Source organism: Microcaecilia unicolor, chromosome 4 (genome assembly GCF_901765095.1).
Source record: "Microcaecilia unicolor chromosome 4, aMicUni1.1, whole genome shotgun sequence".
In the NCBI taxonomy this organism is placed as follows: domain Eukaryota; kingdom Metazoa; phylum Chordata; class Amphibia; order Gymnophiona; family Siphonopidae; genus Microcaecilia; species Microcaecilia unicolor.
In genome coordinates this window covers 229,983,519-230,003,233 of record NC_044034.1, presented here as the reverse complement: position 1 = coordinate 230,003,233, position 19,715 = coordinate 229,983,519, and the positions used below count along the sequence as shown (strand labels likewise).

The following is a 19,715-nucleotide window of genomic DNA, read 5'->3' as shown; positions in this document are numbered from 1 at the left end:
CAAGTTGGTGCAGTCTAGATTCTTGAATAGAGGTCTGGTGGTTAGGTGCCAAAGGCGACATTGAAGAGGTGGGCTTTGAGCAAGGCTTTGAAGATGGGCAGGGAGGGGGCCTGGTGTATGGGCTCAGGGAGTTTATTCCAGGCATGGGGTGAGGCGAGGCAGAAAGGGCAGAGCCTGGAGTTGGTGGTGGTGGAGAAGGGTACTGAAAGGAGGGATTTGTCTTGAGAGCGGAGGTTACGGGTAGGAACATAGTACACCTTTGGGTTTGTTCCAATGCAAAAGGATGCCTTTTGGCTTGAATGGGGCGACTGCATGCTGCCAACGATTAGCAGACCATATTCTGTGGTGGCATCAGGATTATGCCGCCGCCTACATGGATGACATAGTGATTTTTAGCACTGATTGAGAATCCCATTTGCCCCGGGTGGGGGCGATGTTAGAATCCCTGAGGAAAGCACCTTATTCCAGTCCGCCGATCCAGCTTCCCCCTGCTTGTTCCAGTCCATCTGCTCCAGTGTCCCAGTCCGCCTGATCCTGCTTCTCCCTGCCTATCCCAGTTCATCTGCTCCAGCCTGCTTGCTCCAGTACATCTGCTTCAGCCTGCTTGCTCCAGTACATCTGCTCCAGCGTGTTCCAGTCCGCCTGATCCAGCTTCTCCCTGCTTGCTCCAGTCCATCTGCTCCAGCCTGCTTGTTCCAGTTCATCTGCTCCAGCCTGCTTGCTCCAGTACATCTGCTTCAGCCTGCTTGCTCCGGTACATCTGCTCCAGCGTGTTCCAGACCGCCTGATCCAGCTTCTCCCTGCTTGCTCCAGTCCTGCTTGCTGATGTACTCTCCACCGCACTCACCTGCTCCCGCCTGCCTGCTAGCACTCATCTGCTCCCGCCTGCCTGCCTACTAGCCAATCAACCTGCCTGCTAGTCAGTCACCTGTTCCTGCCTGCCTGCTAGCCAATCAACCTGCCTGCTGCCCTATCACCTCCTCATGCCTGCCTGCTAGCCAATCAACCTGCCTGCTGCCCTATCACCTCCTAATGCCTGCCTGCTAACCAATCAATCAACCGCTCATCGGCCCATCAACAACTGCCTGCCTCCCAGCCTGCATAACTACCTACCTCTGTCACTACATCTGCACCCGTAAACACCCAGTCACCACAAATGGCCCCCATACACATTTTCTTCCTTGCCCTATCCCTCCCCAACCTTTTCCCCCTCTTACCGCCGCATACCGCACATACTCACTGCCAATCCATGTCCTCTCCCGTCCTGCTCGCTACTCCACCCCCGTCACCCACCTCACCATCCCTACTGTCCTCCTCCTCCTTCCTAGCACCTTCAACACCTCCTTCCTGCCATGAACCCCTCCCCATTCCTCCCCCGTCTTTGTCACCTTACCTCCTCTGCACTGTCTTGCTCCTCCTGCTATCTGCAGTCTACATCAATCGCAACCCAGGTCCCCCACACCTGTCCTCGTCCTCTCTTCATCCATGCAAACGTTTCCGCAATATCTCCAATCACATCTCTATTCCCCTCCTCCCTCCCCTTCTCGTGTGCCCTGTGGAATGCATGCTCGGTCCGCAACAAACTTTCCTTCACCCACGATCTCTTCATCTCCCATTCCCTTCAACTGCTCGCCCTAACTGAAACCTGGCTCACCCCTGACGACTCTGCCTCAGTCGCGGCCCTATGCCACGGTGGCTATCTTTTCTCCCATTCTCCCCGCCCAGCTGGCCGCGGGTGGCGGCGTCGGGCTACTACTTTCGCCCTCCTGCAGTTTTCAACCTCTCCTTCTACCACAGTCTCACTGTTTCTCATCCTTTGAAGTTCACTCCATCCGTCTATTCTACCCGCTGCCACTTTCCGCCCCCCTAATAAGTCCCTCCCTTCCTTCCTTACCGATTTCGATACCTGGCTCTCCGTTTTTCTTGAGCCCTCATCCCCATCCCTCATTCTTGGCGATTTTAACATACACACTGATAACCCTTCCGACTCATACGCTTCTCAATTCCTCACTCTAACCTCCTCCTTCAACCTCCAACTGAGCTCCACCACCCCTACTCACCAATCTGGCCACTGTCTTGATCTCGTCCTCTCTTCTACCTACTCCCCCTCCAATTTCTGCGCCTCAGCTCTTCCTCTCTCTGACCATCACCTGATCACCTTCACACTTCATCACCCTCCCCCTCAGTCCCGCCCAATACTAACCACTACTTCTAGGAATCTCCAGGTGATCGACCCTCCCACCTTATCCTCTACTATCTCTGATCTCCTCCCCTCCATCATGTCCTCCGAGACTGTCGACAAGGCTGTTTCCACATACAATGCCACCCTCTCCTCCGCTCTTGACGCCCTTGCACCGTCCATCTCCCGTCCCATAAGGCGTACCAATCCCCAGCCCTGGCTGACCCCTTGTACCTGATACCTTCGCTCCTGCGCCCGATCGGCTGAACGCCTCTGGAGAAAATCTCGCACCCACACCGATTTCATTCATTATAAATTCATGTTATCCTCCTTCCAGTCCTCCCTATTTCTCGCCAAACAGGACTATTACACCCAATTGACTAACTCCCTCAGTTCTATCCCCCATCGTCTCTTCGCCACCCTTAACTCCCTCCTCAAAGTGCCCTCCGCTCCCACCCCCCCTCACTCTCTCCTCAATCACTGGCGGACTACTTTCGCGACAAGGTGCAGAAAATCAACCTCGAATTCACCACCAAACCATCTCCTCCTCCTCCTCACTTTATAACACACTCCCTCAACCAACCAACCCAGGCCTCCTTCTCCTCTTTTCCCGTTATCACCGAGGAGGAAACGGCCTATCTTCTCTCCTCTTCGAAATACACCACCTGTTCCTCAGACCCCATCCCCACCAACTTACTTAACACCATCACTCCTACTGTCACTCCCCCCATTTGTCATATCCTCAACCTCTCTCTCTCCACTGCAGCTGTCCCTGACACCTTCAAGCATGCTGTAGTCACACCACTCCTCAAAAAACCATCACTTGACCCTACCTGTCCCTCCAACTACCGCCCCATTTCCCTCCTACCCTTCCTCTCCAAGATACTTGAACGCGCCGTTCACAGCCATTGCCTTGATTTCCTCTCCTCGCACGCCATTCTCGATCCACTCCAATCCGGATTTCGCCCCCTATACTCGACGGAAACAGCACTCAAAAGTCTGTAATGACCTGTTCCTTGCCAAATCCAAAGGCCACTACTCCATCCTTATCCTCCTCGACCTATCCGCCGCTTTTGACACTGTCAATCATAACTTACTTCTCGTTACACTGTCCTCACTCGGGTTCCAGGGCTCTGTCCTCTCCTGGTTCTCCTCTTATCTCTCCCACCGTACCTTCAGAGTACATTCTCAGGGTTCTTCCTCCACCCCCATCCCGCTCGCTGTTGGAGTTCCTCAGGGATCCGTCCTTGGACCCCTTCTTTTCTCAATCTATACCTCCTCCCTGGGTTCTCTAATCTCCTCCCATGGGTTCCAATATCATCTTTATGCTGATGACACCCAGCTTTATCTCTCCACACCAGACATCACTGCAGAAACCCAGGCTAAAGTATCGGCCTGCTTAGTCGACATTGCGACCTGGATGTCCAACCGCCACTTGAAACTGAACATGGCCAAGATCGAGCTTATTGTCTTCCCTCCCAAACTCACTTGTCCTCTCCCTCCAATTTCTATCTCTGTTGATAACACCCCCATTGTCCCCGTCTCATCTGCCCGCAACCTCGGGGGCATCTTTGACTCCTCCCTCTCTTTCTCTGCGCATATCCAGCAGATAGCCAAGACCTGACGCTTCTTCCTCTATAACATCAACAAAATTCGCCCCTTCCTGTCTGAGCATACCACCCAAACTCTCATCCATTCTCTCATTACCTCTCGCCTTGACTACTGCAGCCTACTCCTCACTGGCCTCCCACTTTGCCATCTATCCCCCCTTCAGTCCGTTCAAAACTCTGCTGCACGTCTTATCTTCCGCCTGAACCGGTACACTCATATCACCCCTCTCCTCAAGTCACTTCACTGGCTTCCGATCAGGTACCGCATACAGTTTAAGCTTCTCCTTTTAACCTACAAATGTACTCTATCTACAGCCCCTCCCTACCTCTCTACCCTCATCTCCCCTTACATTCCTACCCGTAACCTCCGCTCTCAAGAAAAATCCCTCCTGTCGGTACCCTTCTCCACCACCGCCAACTCCAGGCTCCGCCCTTTCTGCCTCGCCTCACCCCATGCCTGGAACAAACTCCCTGAGCCCATACGCCAGGCCCCCTCCCTGCCCATCTTCAAAGCCTTGCTAAAAAGCCCACCTCTTCAATGTCACCTTCGGCACCTAACCACCAGACCTCTATTCAGGAAATCTGGTCTGCCCCTACTTGACATTTCGCCCATTAGATTGTAAGCTCCTTGGAGCAGGGACTGTCCTTTTCTTAATCTGTACAGCGCTGCGTAACCCTTGTAGCGCTCTAGAAATGTTAAGTAGTAGTAGTAGTAAAGCGGGGCTGACCTTAAACCCAAAGAAGTGTGTATTTGCCAGTAGGGAAGTGAAATACTTGGGGTACCGGGTGGGGGGTGGGGTCATCAAAACCCTGACCGATAAGGTGCAGGGTATCAGGGATTTTCCCCTACCCGCCAACAAAAAGCAATTGTGTAGCTTTTTAGGGCTCATAGGGTATTATAGGCGATTTATCCCTAGATTTGCAGAGATTTCGAGCTCCTTGACAGACATGCTCAAGAAGGGCCACCCCAATACCTTAGCATGGGGAGAGAAAGGGAAACAGGACTTTAACACTCTTCAAAATATCTTATGTAAGGAACCCGTTTTGAAAGGGGTAGATTTTGGGAAACCCTTTCTCCTACAGATGGATGCCTCCGAAATGGGGCTGGGGGCGGTCTTATCCCAGGAGTTTGGGCAGGAGGAACACTTGGTCTTGTTTTTAAGTAAAAAAAATTAACACCCGCAGAACAACACTATGCAGTAATAGAGAAGGAGTGCCTAGCTGTTAAATGGGCAGTGGAAGCATTATTTGCAGGGATGTCCATTTACCCTTATTACAGATCATGCCCCTCTAAAATGGCTGCAGCAGATGAGGGGGCACAACAGCCGCCTTACTAGATGGTATCTAGCCCTACAGGCCTTTTCTTTTACCATACAGCACCGGGCAGGGAGGCTCCATGGGAATGCTGATGCCCTATCGCGAATTGCAGACTCGACGGAAAAGCTGCTGTGGGCTTCCGAGAGTCGCAATTTCTTGGGGGAGGGGGTGTGTGACAATGCAAGCCCCAGAGACTCCCCAGTGAAGCAGTTGAGCCCAGAACTATGGATCCCAAAAGTCCTTGCAAAGATGAGTGAGGAGAGTAGTCCTAAAAAGATGGAATGGATTCCCAGTCTCAGCAGGGGGAGCAATGACTCGACGCAGGGTGAGCCTGTTACTCCCTTCCCCACTAGAGGTCGAGGGAAGGATGAAGCTCAGTATCCCTGGCTTCAACATCAGTATATGATTCCCCCCAGCTGTGAGAAGGGAAGAGCAGATTTCCTGGAGGCTCTCGGTCACCAGGGAGAGGGAGAGACAAAGGGAGAGAAAGATTCCATGGAGTATGTGGAGGAAGGAAGTAGCCTGACACTAGAGCTGCCCAAGGGAGAGGAGCCAGCTACCATGGAGTGGGAGAATTCAAAGGTTGCCCTGCCCAGCAGTATTCTGTCCTGGAACCCTGGGAGCCCGCAGGCTTGCCGGAACCACCCAAGAGGAGGAAGCGGACCCCATTGCAATATTTACTAGCGGGTAAACCACTTCCAGCTGGATTCCGGGCGACTTCTACCTGAGCTGTCATGACTTCCTGGGCATAAGCTCCTGTGTTCTCCCTGGAGCAAAACTGTAAGGTGGTGACATGGTCGTCCTTGCATACCTTCTCCAGAAACTACTGTTTGGATGTCTCCACTCAGTCGGAAGCATTTTTTTAAAGCATCTGCGCTATCCACTGGAGCTTCAGATTCCCACCCTATTTTAGGACTGCTTTGCTGCATCCCACAAGTCTTTGGATTCATCTGCTGCTGACGCTAAGGAATGAAAATATATTTAGTCGCAGCAGATAAATTCAGAGGCCCACTCTGTTTTTATGGTGGTTCACATTGGTTAGTTCTCTCTGTTGGAACTTGTTGCTGCATTTTTATATTTTAGATGGACTGTTGTAATCGGTTATATGTTTGCAGTGCTTGGTTTATCATTTTTCCCTGTGGGGAAGGAGAATTGTTATAATTGTGTTCTTTTGCTTTGTTATGAGAAATACTGACTGACCCCAAGGAGCATTCCATCCTATAAGACAGTGCAGTTCAGCGCTCTCTGTCTCCACCTGCTGGTAGACAGTCACAACCCACAAATCTCTGGATTCACCTGCTGCTGCATCTCTCCATCCCTACACCCCTGAGGTGTCCACCCTCTCCCCTTCCCTTAACCCTCCCCTGAGGTGTCCAGTATCTCCCCTTTCCTTTCCTTCTATCTCCATGTGTCCAGAATCCCCTCTTCCTTTCACCCTGCCTGGCCTACCTCATGCTTTCTTGCACTTTTTGCTTCTGGTGCTCCGCTGCTGCCAAGTCTTTCTAGTCCTGTGGCTCTAAAAAGAGTCCATGTGGCCAGAAGAGAGCTTTGATCTCCACATATGCTCAAGTTAGAACATAAGAACAGCCATACTGGGTCAGACCAATGGTAAATCTATCACAGTATCCTGTTTCCAACAGCGGCTAATCCAGGTCACAGGTACCTGGCAGAAACCCAAATAGCAACATTCTGTGCTACCAATCCCATGGCAAGCAGTGGCTTTCCCATGTCTGTCTCAATAGCAGATTATGGACTTTTCCTCCAGAAACTTGTCCAAACCTTTTTTAAATCCAGATACGCTAGCAGCTGTTACTACATTCTCCGGCAAAGAGTTCCAGAGCTTAATTATTATTTGAGTGAAAAATATTTCCTCCTATTTGTTCTGTCATGTTCCACCCCCTATGAACTTTCTGTTTCAGAATAGGTAGGACATAGCTGATGTGAGCAATATGGGTATTCAAGGTACTGCACTGTCTGTGCTGACTCTTGTATAGAGTGTTTGCCTGCCATATCATTGGTGCCTCTCAAATTATGCCATACTAGGCAGACACCTAGAGGGGCATAATCGAACGGCGCCAGCCATCTCCGGGGCCGGCTCCGTAAATGGGTGGAGCCAACCGTATTTTCGAAAAAGATGGCCAGCCATCTTTTCCTTTGATAATACGGTTGGCGCCAGCTAAATCTCAACATTTACGTCGAATGTTGAGATCGCCGGGTTTAGAGATGGCCGGGTTCGGTTTTTGTCCATAATGGAAACCGGGCCTGGCCATCTCAAACCTGGCGAAATGCAAGCCTTTTGGTCGTGGGAGGAGCCAGCATTTGTAGTGCACTGGCCCCCCTCACATGCCAGGACACCAACCGGGCACACTAGGGGGCACTGCAGTGGACTTCAAAAATTGTTCGCAGGTGCATACCTCACTTTCCTTGTGTGCTGAGCCCCCCCAAATCCCCCTCCCCACAACTCTACACCACTACCATAGCCCTAAGGGTGAAGGGGGGCACCTACATGTGGGTACAGTGGGGTTTGGAGGGCTCAACATATACCACCACAAGTGTAACAGGTAGGAGGGGATGGGCCTTGGTCCTCCTGCCTGAAGTGCACTGCACCCACTAAAAGTGCTCCAGGGACCTGTATACTGCTGCGATGGACCCGAGTATGACATTTGAGGCTGGCATAGAGGCTGGCAAAAAAAAGTTTTTAAAGTTATATTTTTGACAGTGGGAGGGGGTTAGTGACCACTGGGGGAGGTGATCCCCGATTCCCTCCGGTGGTCATCTGGTCAGTTGGGGCACTTTTTTGGGACTTGGACCTGAAAAAAAAGGGACCAAATAAAGTGGACCAAATTCTCGTCAAGGCCGGCTTTCTTTTTTCGATTATTGGGCGAAGCCGGCCATCTCAATGCACACCCCCGTCCCGCATTCGCTACTGTGCCGTCACGCCCCCTTGAACTTTCACCGGCCCCGCAACGGAAAGCTGTTGGAGCTGACCAAAATCGGCTTTCAATTATACCGATTTGGCTGGATTCAGGAGATCGCCGGCCATCTCCCGATTTGTGTCGGAAGATGGCCGGCGATCTCTTTCGAAAATAAGCTAGCTACTTAGTACTTGGGACACTAAAATCCTCCCAAGGACTTTCACTAACCACACCCTCTCCAAAAGACATTAGACAATGTGATACCCTCAAACGAGCCTTCTTCGAAGTAGCCTCCACACTCTGGAATGCACTGCCTGAAAAGCTCCGCTTAACACAAGACTATCTCTACTTCAGGAAGCAGGTGAAAGCTTGGCTCTTCAACCAGGCCTTTAATGGAAGAAATAACTAACTTGTTAGTCTCCCTCACAGACACAATGAGTGACTTGGGCTGCACATACTGCAGCAGAACATGTTTATCCACTCCTACCCTAGCTGAGATAATATTTAACCATCCCTCTGACCTCATGTGCAACTTTCTTTAAATCAGTCACCTTACTATCTAACTCTTCTTACTCTCTTACCTATCTATATGTTACATCTTTCCTTTACCCTTCACTATCAATTAAAATGTTATATTACGTATTGTTTTGATATTGTAAGTAGTATACCACACTATACTTTGTATTGTTATTTGAATATTTTTACTGCTGTAATTGCCTATTGCTCATGTTTGTTCTATTCTTACTGTACATCGCCTTGAGTGAATTCTTTCAAAAAGGCGGTAAATAAATCCTAATAAATAAAATAGTAAAAAGGCTTTCTCAAAATTGCTTACCCTGTATGCTAGTTTTACAATGCACAAACATTTTCCATGGGAGGAGAACAGTAGACACAGGTTTGCATTTACGTATTTTTTTTCTAAGAAAATGATTGCCAACAGAAAATGCAGCTGCAAATCCCCATGGATACTTTTTTCTTGGGTGTTTTTAGGCTTCTACTTTTTTCTAAGCATTGGCACATTAGCTGGACAAAGTAACTTTTAATTTTGCATCTGTTCCCAGAGTTGAAAATTTCTCTAATATTCATAATTTAAAGCGATTCTCTTTTTCCTTGTAGCTGAGTGGGTTGGAATGTCTGGAACTATCGCTGTCACGGTTTTGGGATTGCTTCTAGATAATATATCTTATAGTCCAGGAATTGAGATCTTCCTTGCTAAGTAAGTATACATAATGAAAAATTAATTTAATACATTTTTATCTTTATCATGTATTTTTTAAAAATGTGTTTGTGTATAATTTATTCTCTGAGGACAAGCAGGCTCAATATTCTTATGCATGGGTCATCATCCGTGATGGCCCAGGAGACCAGAACTCCAAAAAACAAAAGAACTTTCCAGCAATGCGTCGTCGCGGGCCGAATGCACTGCACATGTGCGAACAGCTTCCCGCCCGCGACGTGACCATGCCCAAATCAGTTCTTTTTGATCCGCGCCTCTAGAGAGTTCTGCTTGCCGCTACTCCCTATTTTTTCCCGGCTCAGGAGAACTGGCCTCTTGCGTTAATCGCGCCCTCTTAGTCTTTTTTGCTTCTTCTTGTTATCTCTTACTTAAATATTTAAAAAAAAATTTGTTTCCCTTATTTTTTAGTTTTTTTCTCACTTTTAAAAGTTTCCTTTCTTTTTTTCGTTTCGGCCGCCCTTAGGCTGCTCGGGCGCGTCTTTTTCCCATTTTTTGTGCCTTTTTATTTGGCACCATCGAGCCTTTTGATTTCGTGGACTCTATTTTCCCGTTGGTCATCGAAGACTCCCAGCGGCTTCAAACGCTGTACTTGCTGCAACCACATCATCTCGGGTACCGACCACCCACGCGTGGTGCCTCCAGTGTCTTGGGCCCGATCATCTTCCAGCCGCCTGTAAGCTGTGTAAGTTGATGAAGAAAAAGACCCAGGTGGCTTGAGAGGCTCAGCACGAGAGACTGTTTTCTGATTGGTCCGGTCCTTCGGCGTCGGCATCAACATCGGTACCGAGGTCGGCGGCATTGGTGTTGACATTGAGGGAAGCAATGACACCGAGAGTCCAGGTAATGGCTGCCGAAAGACCGCATCGAGCTCGGAGCAGCGAGGCATCGAGTGTGTCTCCACCCATCTCGACGCCTACTGCTATGCAGGCCCCCCGGGACCAACCGTCAGACCCCGCCCCGAGGAGGCGTGAGGATTCTATGTCTTCCTCTTCGGTACCGAGGAGTGTTGATGACGTGCGTCGAGCGAAGGCGAAGAAGCGCCATCATCGATCTCCTTCCAGACATGGTACTGAGAGCTCCAGGGAGCCGAGGGAGTCGGAACCCGAGAAGCATCGGCGCCGGGAGGATCGCTCACCCTCCATTCAGGAGGTGCCAATGCGTTGGCTGTCCGGCAGCCTGGTACCGGCTCTTGAGCCACCTCAGATTCTGGCACCGACTCGTGCACCGGCCCCACAGCCTTTTCCGATGGCAGCTCTCAACGAGCGCAACCGGGCCCTTCTTCCAGAGCTTCTGGAAGGGTTGCTTTGTCAGTCTGCCTCGGTGTCGGGGGTGCTTGCGCCTCCCGTACCGACTGCAGAGACGGCATCTGGGCCATCGCCTGTGAGGAGGTCTCTGCCCGCGGTGCCGCTTGCGGTATCGGAGCCAGTTGCCACCCGGGTCGACTCCCCTTTGACATCGGTAGAGGAAGCTTCACCGGAGTCCAGGCAGTGGTCGAATTCTCGACATCCCCCACAAGGTTATCGATCCTCGACGTCGAGGCAGGCTCGGGTTCAGGCTGCTCTTAGAGAGCTTCTGTCCGATACTGAAGAGGTGCGCGCATGGGGAGAAGAGGAAGCCCCCAGGTACTTTTCGGAGGAAGAGTCCTGTGGGCTTCCCTCTGATCCTACTCCACTGATTGAAGTAAGGATGTCTCCACCTGACAGTCATGCTTTCTCATCCTTTGTACGGGAAATGTTTAGGGACATTCCATTCCCTATGGATGTTTTGGATGAGCCCAGGGCTGAGATGCTCGAGGTCCTGGATTATCCTTCTCCACCTGCAGAGGTTTCAACAGCCCCCCCTGCACAATACACTCAGGGAAGTGCTGATGCGGAATTGGTCTTGCCCTCTCTCTAATCCAGTGGTCCCCAAGAAGTCCGAGTCCCAGTACAGAGTCCATGGAGAGCCTGTAATGGTGAAGGCCCAACTTCCTCACGATTCCATGGTGGTGGACTCTGTTCTCAGGAGAGCCAAGAGTACCAGAGACTATGCCTCGGTGCCCCCAGGCAGAGAGTCTAGGACCTTGGATTCTTTTGGGAGGAGAATGTATCAGGCCGCTATGCTCGCCGCCAAGATCCAAACATACCAGCTCTACACGAGCATTCACTTACGGAACTCGGTGAGGCAACTGTCCAGTTTAGTTGAAGCACTTCCTACGGAGCTTGCTGAACGTTTTCACCAGGTGGTCAGGCAGCAAAAGGCGTGTAGCAAATTCCTGGCCAGGGGGTCTTACGGCACTTTTGATGTAGCATCCCGAGTAGCTGCTCAAGGTATAGTGATGCGCAGACTCTCGTGGCTGCGTGTCTCTGACCTGGATCAGAAGACCCAGCAGCGAATGGCGGATGTTCCTTGCCGGGGGATAATCTTTTTGGAGAAGATGAAAAAGCATCATCATACCATGGATTCTCTCTCCCGCCGGACGTCTTCTGCTACTGCCTCCTCTTCTAGGAGATTTTTTGGAGGGAGGAGCAGTGCTCCCTATTTCTATAATAGGTGTAGGTACACTCTTGCTTCTCGACAGCTGGTTCAGGCTCAGTCCCAGCATGTGCGTTCCCGTCAACGCCGTGCGCCTAAGGCCCCTAGGGCTCCCCAGCAAAAGCAAGGGACGGGCTTTTGACTGACTCCAGTGCAGCATAGCCGCAGTAAGAGAGTCCGTACCGGGCAGCTTGCCTGTCGGGGGGAAGGTTGATATTTTTTCACCAAAGGTGGCCTCATATAACCTCCGACAGGTGGGTTCTTCAAATAGTCCGGTTAGGATACACACTCAATCTGGCATCCAAGCCTCCAAATTGCCCACCGGGAGCTGAATCCTTCAGCTCCCAGCACAGGTAGGTACTTGCAGAGGAACTCTCCATCCTTCTAAAGGCCAATGCGGTCGAACCCATTCCACCAGGGGAAGAAGGGCTGGGATTCTATTCCAGGTACCTCCTTGTGCAAAAGAAAACAGGGGGATGCGTCCCATCCTAGACCTAAGGCCCTGAACAGATTCCTGGTCCGAGAAGAGTTCAGGATGGTTTCCCTGGGCACCCTTCTTCCCATGATTCAGGAAAACGATTGGCTATGCTCTCTGGACTTAAAGGATGCCTATACTCACATCTCGGTACTCCCAGCTCACAGGAAGTACCTTTGATTTCGACTGGGAACTCAGCACTTTCAGTACTGTGTACAGCCCTTTGGCCTAGCATCTGCGCCCAGGGTCTTCACAAAGTGCTTGGCAGTTGTCGCAGCCAGGGCCGTGCCTAGGGTCTGTGGCGCCCCCCTGCAGACTCTCAGTTGGCGCCCCCCCCCCCCCCGTGAAAATGATCACGCCCCCCCCCATGAAAATGATCGCTCACCACTTGCCACACTGAAAGGAATTGTCAGCAATATTCTTAGAAACAAATTGCTATACATTGCAAAATAAGATAGCAGATGTAAATTCTCAAAGTGGACATATTCCAAACGCTAAAATGAAAATAAAATGATTTTTTTCTACCTTTGTTGTCTGGTGACTTTCTTTTTCCGATCATGGTGGTCCAGTATCTGATTCTGCTGCTATCTGTCATCTTAACTCCATTTCCAGGGCTTCCTTTCCATTTATTTCTTTACTTTTCTCCTTTCTTCTTCATTTCTTGCTCTATATCCATTTCCAACAATTTCTCCTCTCTCCCTGGGTCCTGCCCTCCCATCCATGTCCATTCTTGTCCCTCTCTGCCCTTCTCTCCTCCATCCATAGCCAGCAATCCTCCTCTCTCCCCTCCCCTCCATTTTCAGCAATTTGTCCTCTCCCTGGGCCCTGCCCTCCCATCCCATCCATGTCCCTCTTTGCCCTTCCCTTCTCCATCCATAGCCAGCAATCCTCCTCTCTCCCCTCCCCTCCATTTCCAGCAATTTGTCCTGTCCCTGGGCCCTGCCCTTCCATCCATGTCCCTCTCTGCCCTTCCCTCCTCCATCCATAGCCAGCAATCCTCCTCTCTCCCCTCCCCTCCATTTCCAGCAATTTGTCCTCTCCCTGGGCCCTGCCCTCCCATCCATGTCCCTCTTTGCCCTTCCCTCCTCCATCCATAGCCAGCAATCCTCCTCTCTCCCCTCCCCTCCATTTCCAGCAAATTGTCCTCTCCCTGGGCCCCCATGTCCATCCTTGTCCCTCTCTGCCCTTCCCTCCTCTATCCATAGCCAGCAATCCTCTCTCCCCTCCCCTTCCAGCAATTTGTCCTCTCCCTGGGCCCTGCCCTCTCATCGATGCCTCTCTGCCCTCCCATCCATGCCTCTCTGCCCTTCCCTCCGCGCCCTGGGGCCTTTAAATCTTTTACTTCCGGTCGCAGCAGTGTCAGTGAAAGCGGAGCGCTGCCGACGTCTCCCTTCCCTTTGCGCTCTTGGTTCCCTCAGTATCCGCCTTCTTCTGATGTCAGAAGAAGGCGGGACACTGAGGGAACCAACGAGTGCAAGGGAAGGGAGACATCGGCAGCGCTTTCACTGACGCTGCTGCGACCGAGGTAAAAGATTTAAAGGCCTCGGCGGCGCTGGGCGAGGGTAAGCACCGCGGCGGTGCCCTCCAGAGGTGGGCGCCCCCCTGCGGTGCTTACCCCGCTTACCGCATCGGCACGGCCCTGGTCGCAGCATCGCTACACAGGCTGGGAGTGCATGTGTTCCCTTATCTTGACGATTGGCTGGTGAAGAACACTTCAGAGGCAGGGGCTCTACGGTCCATGCAGATGACTATTCAACTGCTGGAGCTAGTGTGGTTTGTAATAAATTATCCCAAGTCCCATCTTGTTCCAGTGCAGAAAGGGCAGACAATCTTCTGGCCCTAGTGTCTTTGGCTCAAGCGTCTCAACAGATCACAGCTTGGCAGATGTTGAGACTTTTAGGGCACATGGCCTCCACGATTCATGTGACTCCCATGGCACGCCTTCAGATGAGATCAGCTCAATGGACCCTAGCTTCCCAGTGGTGCCAGGTCACAGGGAATCTAGAGGGTGTGATCCATTTCTCCACCGGCTTTTGCAGTTCCCTTCAGTGGTGGACCATTCGATCCAATTTGACCTTGGGACATCCATTCCAAATTCCTCAGCCACAAAAAGTGCTGATGACGGATGTATCCCTCCTGGTGTGGGGAGCTCATGTAGATGGACTTCACACTCAAGGGGTTTGGTCCTTTCAGGAAAAGGGTCTTCAGATCAACCTCCTGGAATTACGAGCGATCTGGAACGCTCTTAAGGCTTTCAGAGATCGGCTGTCCAACCAGATCATCCTAATTCAGACAGACAATCAGGTTGCTATGTATTACACCAACAAGCAGGGGGGCACTGGATCTCGCCCTCTGTGTCAGGAAGCCGTCAGGATGTGGCTTTGGGTGCGCCTCACGGCATGTTCCTCCAAGCCACGTATCTGGCAGGCATAAACAGTCTGGCTGACAGGTTGAGCAGGATAATGCAACCTCACAAGTGGTCACTGAACATGGGCGTAATCTGCAAGATCTTCCGAGCATGGGGCACCCCCACGGTGGATCGTTTTGCCACTCAGATCAATCACAAGGTCCCTCAGTTCTGTTACAGACTTCAGGCCCATGACAGACTAGCGTCAGATGCCTTTCTCCTACATTGAGGAACAGGCCTTCTGTATGCGTATCCTCCCATACCTCTAGTAGGAAAGACACTGCTGATACTCAGACAAGACCGCAGAACCATGATTCTGATTGCACCTTTTTGGCCCCGTCAGATCTGGTTCCCTTTTCTTCTGGAGTTGTCCTCCGAAGAACCGTGGAGATTGGAGTGTTTTGCGTCCCTCATTACCCAGAACAAGGGGTCGCTTCTACATCCCAACCTCCAGTCTCTGGCTCTCACTGCTTGGATGTTGAGAACTTAGAAGTTGCCTCTTTAGGCCTTTCAGAGGGTGTCTCCTGAGTCTTGCTTGCTTCCAGGAAAGATTCCACGAAAAGGTGTTATTCTTTTAAGTAGAGGAGGTTTGCCGTCTGGTGTGACAGCAAGGCCCTAATCCCTTTTCTTGTCCTACACGGACCCTGCTTGAATACCTTCTACACTTATCAGAGTCTGGTCTCAAGATCAACTCAGTAAGGGTCATCTTAGTGCGATTAGTGCTTATCATCAACGTGTAGAAGGTCAGCTTATCTCTGGACAGCCTTTTGTTGTTCGCTTCATGAGAGGTTTGCTTTTTTTTTTGTCAAAGCCCCCAGTCAAACCTCCACCAGTATCATGGGATCTCAACGTTGTTCTCACCCAGCTGATGAAAGCTCTTTTTGAGCCTCTGAATTCATGCCATCTGAAGTACTTGACCTGGAGGGTCATTTTCTTGGTAGCTGTTACTTCAGCTCGTAGAGTCAGTGAGCTCCAAGCCCTGGTAGTGCATGCACCTTATATTAAATTTCATCACAACAGAGTAGTCCTCCGCACTCACCCTAAGTTCTTGCCGAAGGTGGTGTCGGAGTTCCATCTGAACCAGTCAGTTGTCTTGCCAACATTTTTTCTCCGTCCACATACCCGCCCTGGTGAGGATAAGAGAGTGTAAGAGAGCATTGGCCTTTTACGTGGAGCGGACTAAGCCCTACAGACAGTCTGCTCAGTTGTTTGTTTCTTTCAATCCCAACAGGAGGGGAGTTGCCATCGGAAAATGCACCATCTATAATTGGCTAGCAGATTGCATTTCCTTCACATGCTCAAGCTGGGCTGACTTTAGAGGGCCATGTCACGGCTCACAATGTTAGAGCCATGGCTGCGTCAGTGGCTCATTTGAAGTCAGCCTCCATTGAAGAGATTTGCAAGGCTGCAACGTGGTCATCAGTCCACACATTCACATCTCACTACTGCCTTCAGCAGGATACCCGACACGACAGTTGGTTTGGGCAGTCGGTGCTCCACAATCTGTTTGGGGTTTAGAATCCAACTCCACCCTCCTAGGCCCATTTCTGTTCTGTTCCAGGCTGCACTCTCAGTTGTGTTTCTTTTCAGGTCAATTTAAGTTATGTCCTCGTCGTTGCGAGGCCCAACTGACCAATGTTTATTGGTTTGAGTGAGCCTGGGGGCTAGGGATACCCCATGCATAAGAATATTGAGCCTGCTTGTCCTCGGAGAAAATGAAGATACATACCTGTAGCAGGTATTCTCCAAGTACAGCAGGTTCAATACTCTTACAACCCTCCCTCCTCCCTGTTGGAGTTGTTATAGATTGTGAAGAATAAGGGGCTGTCCTGTCCTGGGTAGGCCACTAGAGGGCGATGGTCCCATAGAAATGGGGGAAAAGGTCCAGGGCATTTCATTATTGAGGCGTCCACCAGGGAAGCCGGTAGGGGAATGTACAGGTGGAGGTTGCTAGGACCCAGGAGAGTCCTGGACTGGAAACAGGTGTAGGTATTTATGGGCTGGATCCTGCCTGAAATTAGGGGGAAGAGCCTGAAGGGGTGGAGAAGCTAATTAACCCCCTTATACCTGCCTGAGTAGTGAAAGAGAAAGGAAGAAGCTGGGGACCTGGCAGCTGGAGAAAGAAGATCCCCTGGAAAGTGCTGGCTGAACTCTGTGGACTTTTGAAACTCTCTGCTGAAAAGGTGACAGCTGCACTACCAGCTGAGAAAGTCTTTAAATGAGAAGTAAATGCTTTTGTTTGGCTGTTTGAACTGTGAAAGTTTGAGGAACTGCTTTAAGTATGGAAAGGGTTTAATTAGAAGACTCTGAGTAACTGCCTTTTTGTTATGTTTGAGTTGAAGAAGAAATGGTTGAGTTAAAGAAGAAATAAGCCATGAAGAGTATGTTAAATGACAACTAATAAAACCTTTAGGTATAAGAAGCCTGGTGCTGGTGAATTACTGAGAGGCGTGGAGCCCAGCAGTGACTGTGTGTATGTGAAGGAAGCTAAGCAGGGTTAGCCCTGGCTGGGTCCTGGAATGGTGACCAGTTCACAAGATCTATACTTTGCTTTTTACTAACTGATTTGGGCACGCTCGTGTCGTGGGTGGGAAGCTGTTCGCACATACGCAGTGCGTACAGCCCGTGCGACAGCGCGTTGCTGGAAAGTTCTTTTGTTTTTTGGAGTTCCGGTCTCCTGGGCCGTCGTGGACGACGACCCATGCATAAGAATATTGAGCCTGCTGTCCTCGGAGACTACCTGCTACAGGTATGTATCTTCATTTTTGCTGTAATCCATTTGTTTCAAGCATTTTCTTTAGCATATGTGTGCTGCTGTGCAATCTGTTTTGAACAGGCAGAATACAACTATCACCATTCCCTCTCCACCACAATGTCAGTTAGTATTTTTTTTTTAATGCCAGTTGCTTCAGGTTTTTTAAACCTGGATATTTAGAACCAGTATCTGGTACAGAATATTCAGGTATAACTTGCCTGCTGCTACTTATCTGGGTACTGTCCATATTCAGGTCACTAAAATGTTTTTGCTGCCCTATCTGTGTCTGGGTAGTTACCTGGTTAATGGACTGAAAATCACTGCTAACTGGGTACATGCCGACTCCATTACTGGACTATCCCAGCACTACCCAAATAATGCCAGGGAAATCTGTCTAGCTTTTCAACAGTATTTGCAGACATTATGAAAGCTGGCAAATTGGGCAATGTTATAATAATGGGTGATGTCAATTACCCCGATATTGATTGGATAAATGTTACATCAGGGAGTGCCAGGGAGATAAAATTTCTAGATGTAATAAATGACTGTTTTGTGGAGCAACTGGTCCAGGAACCGATGAGAGGGGGAGCCATTTTGGATTTGGTGCTTGGTGGTGGTGTTCAGTCCCCTGGGAAACAGTGATCATAGCATGATCAAGTTTGAGCTACTATCTGGGATAAACCTGCAAAGGAAATCTACTGTACCTGCATTTAAGTTTCGAAAGGGTGACTATAATAAAATGAGGAAAAAAGTTAAAAAGATACTAAAAGGATCAGCTGCTAAGGTTAGGACACTAGTACCCAGATGATCGAAAGCCCCATGCTCTTTCAAACAGCACCCTAAAAATATCGCTGCAACAGTGTGGGACTTTACCGCCCCAATGATCAGAGCCATTAGCGTGCAATTTGTGCACGCTGTTGTCTCTGATCATAGAGTAAAGTGAGGGAGGATTGTGTGTGAGCATGCGCTCAGGCACAATCATCCCGCACTTGTTTGGTCCAGGCTGTCAAAAGCCCAGACCTGTCAAACACAAGGGCTGGAGGTCCGTGGGATCACCAGACCCCAAATAGCAAGACCCTGGTGGCCTAGTGCCCCCACTAACCCCACCCCCTACCCCAAGCCAGCGACACGATCCCCCCAACATGTTCACGGGGGGCTGGAGGTTCAGTGGATCTCTAGCTCCCTAACCCCCCCTCACATCCCCCCCAAAAGCCCTGGTGGGCCAGTGGGCTGCAAATCAATCCCCCCCAACCTGGTGGTCTAGCGGTCCTCTTCTCCACCCCCTATACCTTTGTTGGAGGAGGGAGGTAGTACACTTCCTCCTCTTCCAGTGCCGCCTTGAAAATGGTGACGCCCAGCCCTGCCCAGTGCATTCTGGGATGCGCTGGGTGGGGCTTCACAACATATAAGGGAGAAACTCCCTTGGCAGATTACATTTAATGTGGACATATGCAAGGTGATGCTTATTGGAAAGAATAATTCAAATCATAGTTACCTGATGCTAGGGTTCACCTTGGGAGTCAGCACTTAAGAAAAAGATCTAGGTGTCGTTGTAGATAATACGCTGAAATGTTCTGCTCGGTGTGCGGTGGCGGCCAAAAAAGCAAACAGGATGATAGGAATTATTAGGAAAGGGATGGTGAATAAGACTTAAAATACTATAATGCCTTTGTATCGCTCCATGGTGCAACCGCACCTTGAGTATTGCGTTCAGTTCTGGTCACCGTATCTCAAAGAAGATATAGCAGAATTAGAAAAGGTTCAAAGAAAAGCAACCAAAATGATAAAGATGATGGAACTCCTCTTGTATGAGGAAAGTCTAAAGAGGTTAGGGGTTTTCAACTTGGAAAAGAGATGGATGAGGGGAGATATGATTGAGGTCTACAAAATCCTGAGTGGTGTAGAACAAGTAGATCAATTTTTTTATTCATTCCAAAAGTACAAGGACTAGGGGACACTCAAGGAAGTTACATGGAAATACATTTAAAACAAATAGGAGGAAATATTTTGTCACTCAACAAATAGTTAAGCTCTTTGCTGAAGGATGTGGTAACAGCAGTTAGTGTATCTGGGTTTAAAAAAGGTTTGGACAAATTGCTGGTGGAAAAGTCCATAGTCTGCTATTTAGACAGACATGAGGAAGCAACTGCTTGCCCTAGGATTGGTAGCATGGAATGTTGCTGCTAATTGGGTTTCTGCCAGGTACTTGTGATCTGGCTTGGTCGCTGTTTGGAAAACTGGATACTATGCTAGATGTACCATTGGTCTGACCCAGTATGGCTACTTTTATGTTATGTTCTCATCAC

At 50.0% G+C, this 19,715-nt stretch overlaps 1 long non-coding RNA gene across 1 annotated transcript; it reads left to right on the top strand.

Annotated features, from left to right (window-relative positions):
• The first annotated feature begins 257 nt into the window (after positions 1-257).
• On the top strand, positions 258-19,699 carry LOC115468021. The gene is made up of 3 exons (XR_003941807.1): positions 258-267; positions 14,013-14,015; positions 19,578-19,699. It is a non-coding gene; the product is annotated as an uncharacterized LOC115468021 (long non-coding RNA).
• Positions 19,700-19,715: the final 16 nt, after the last annotated feature.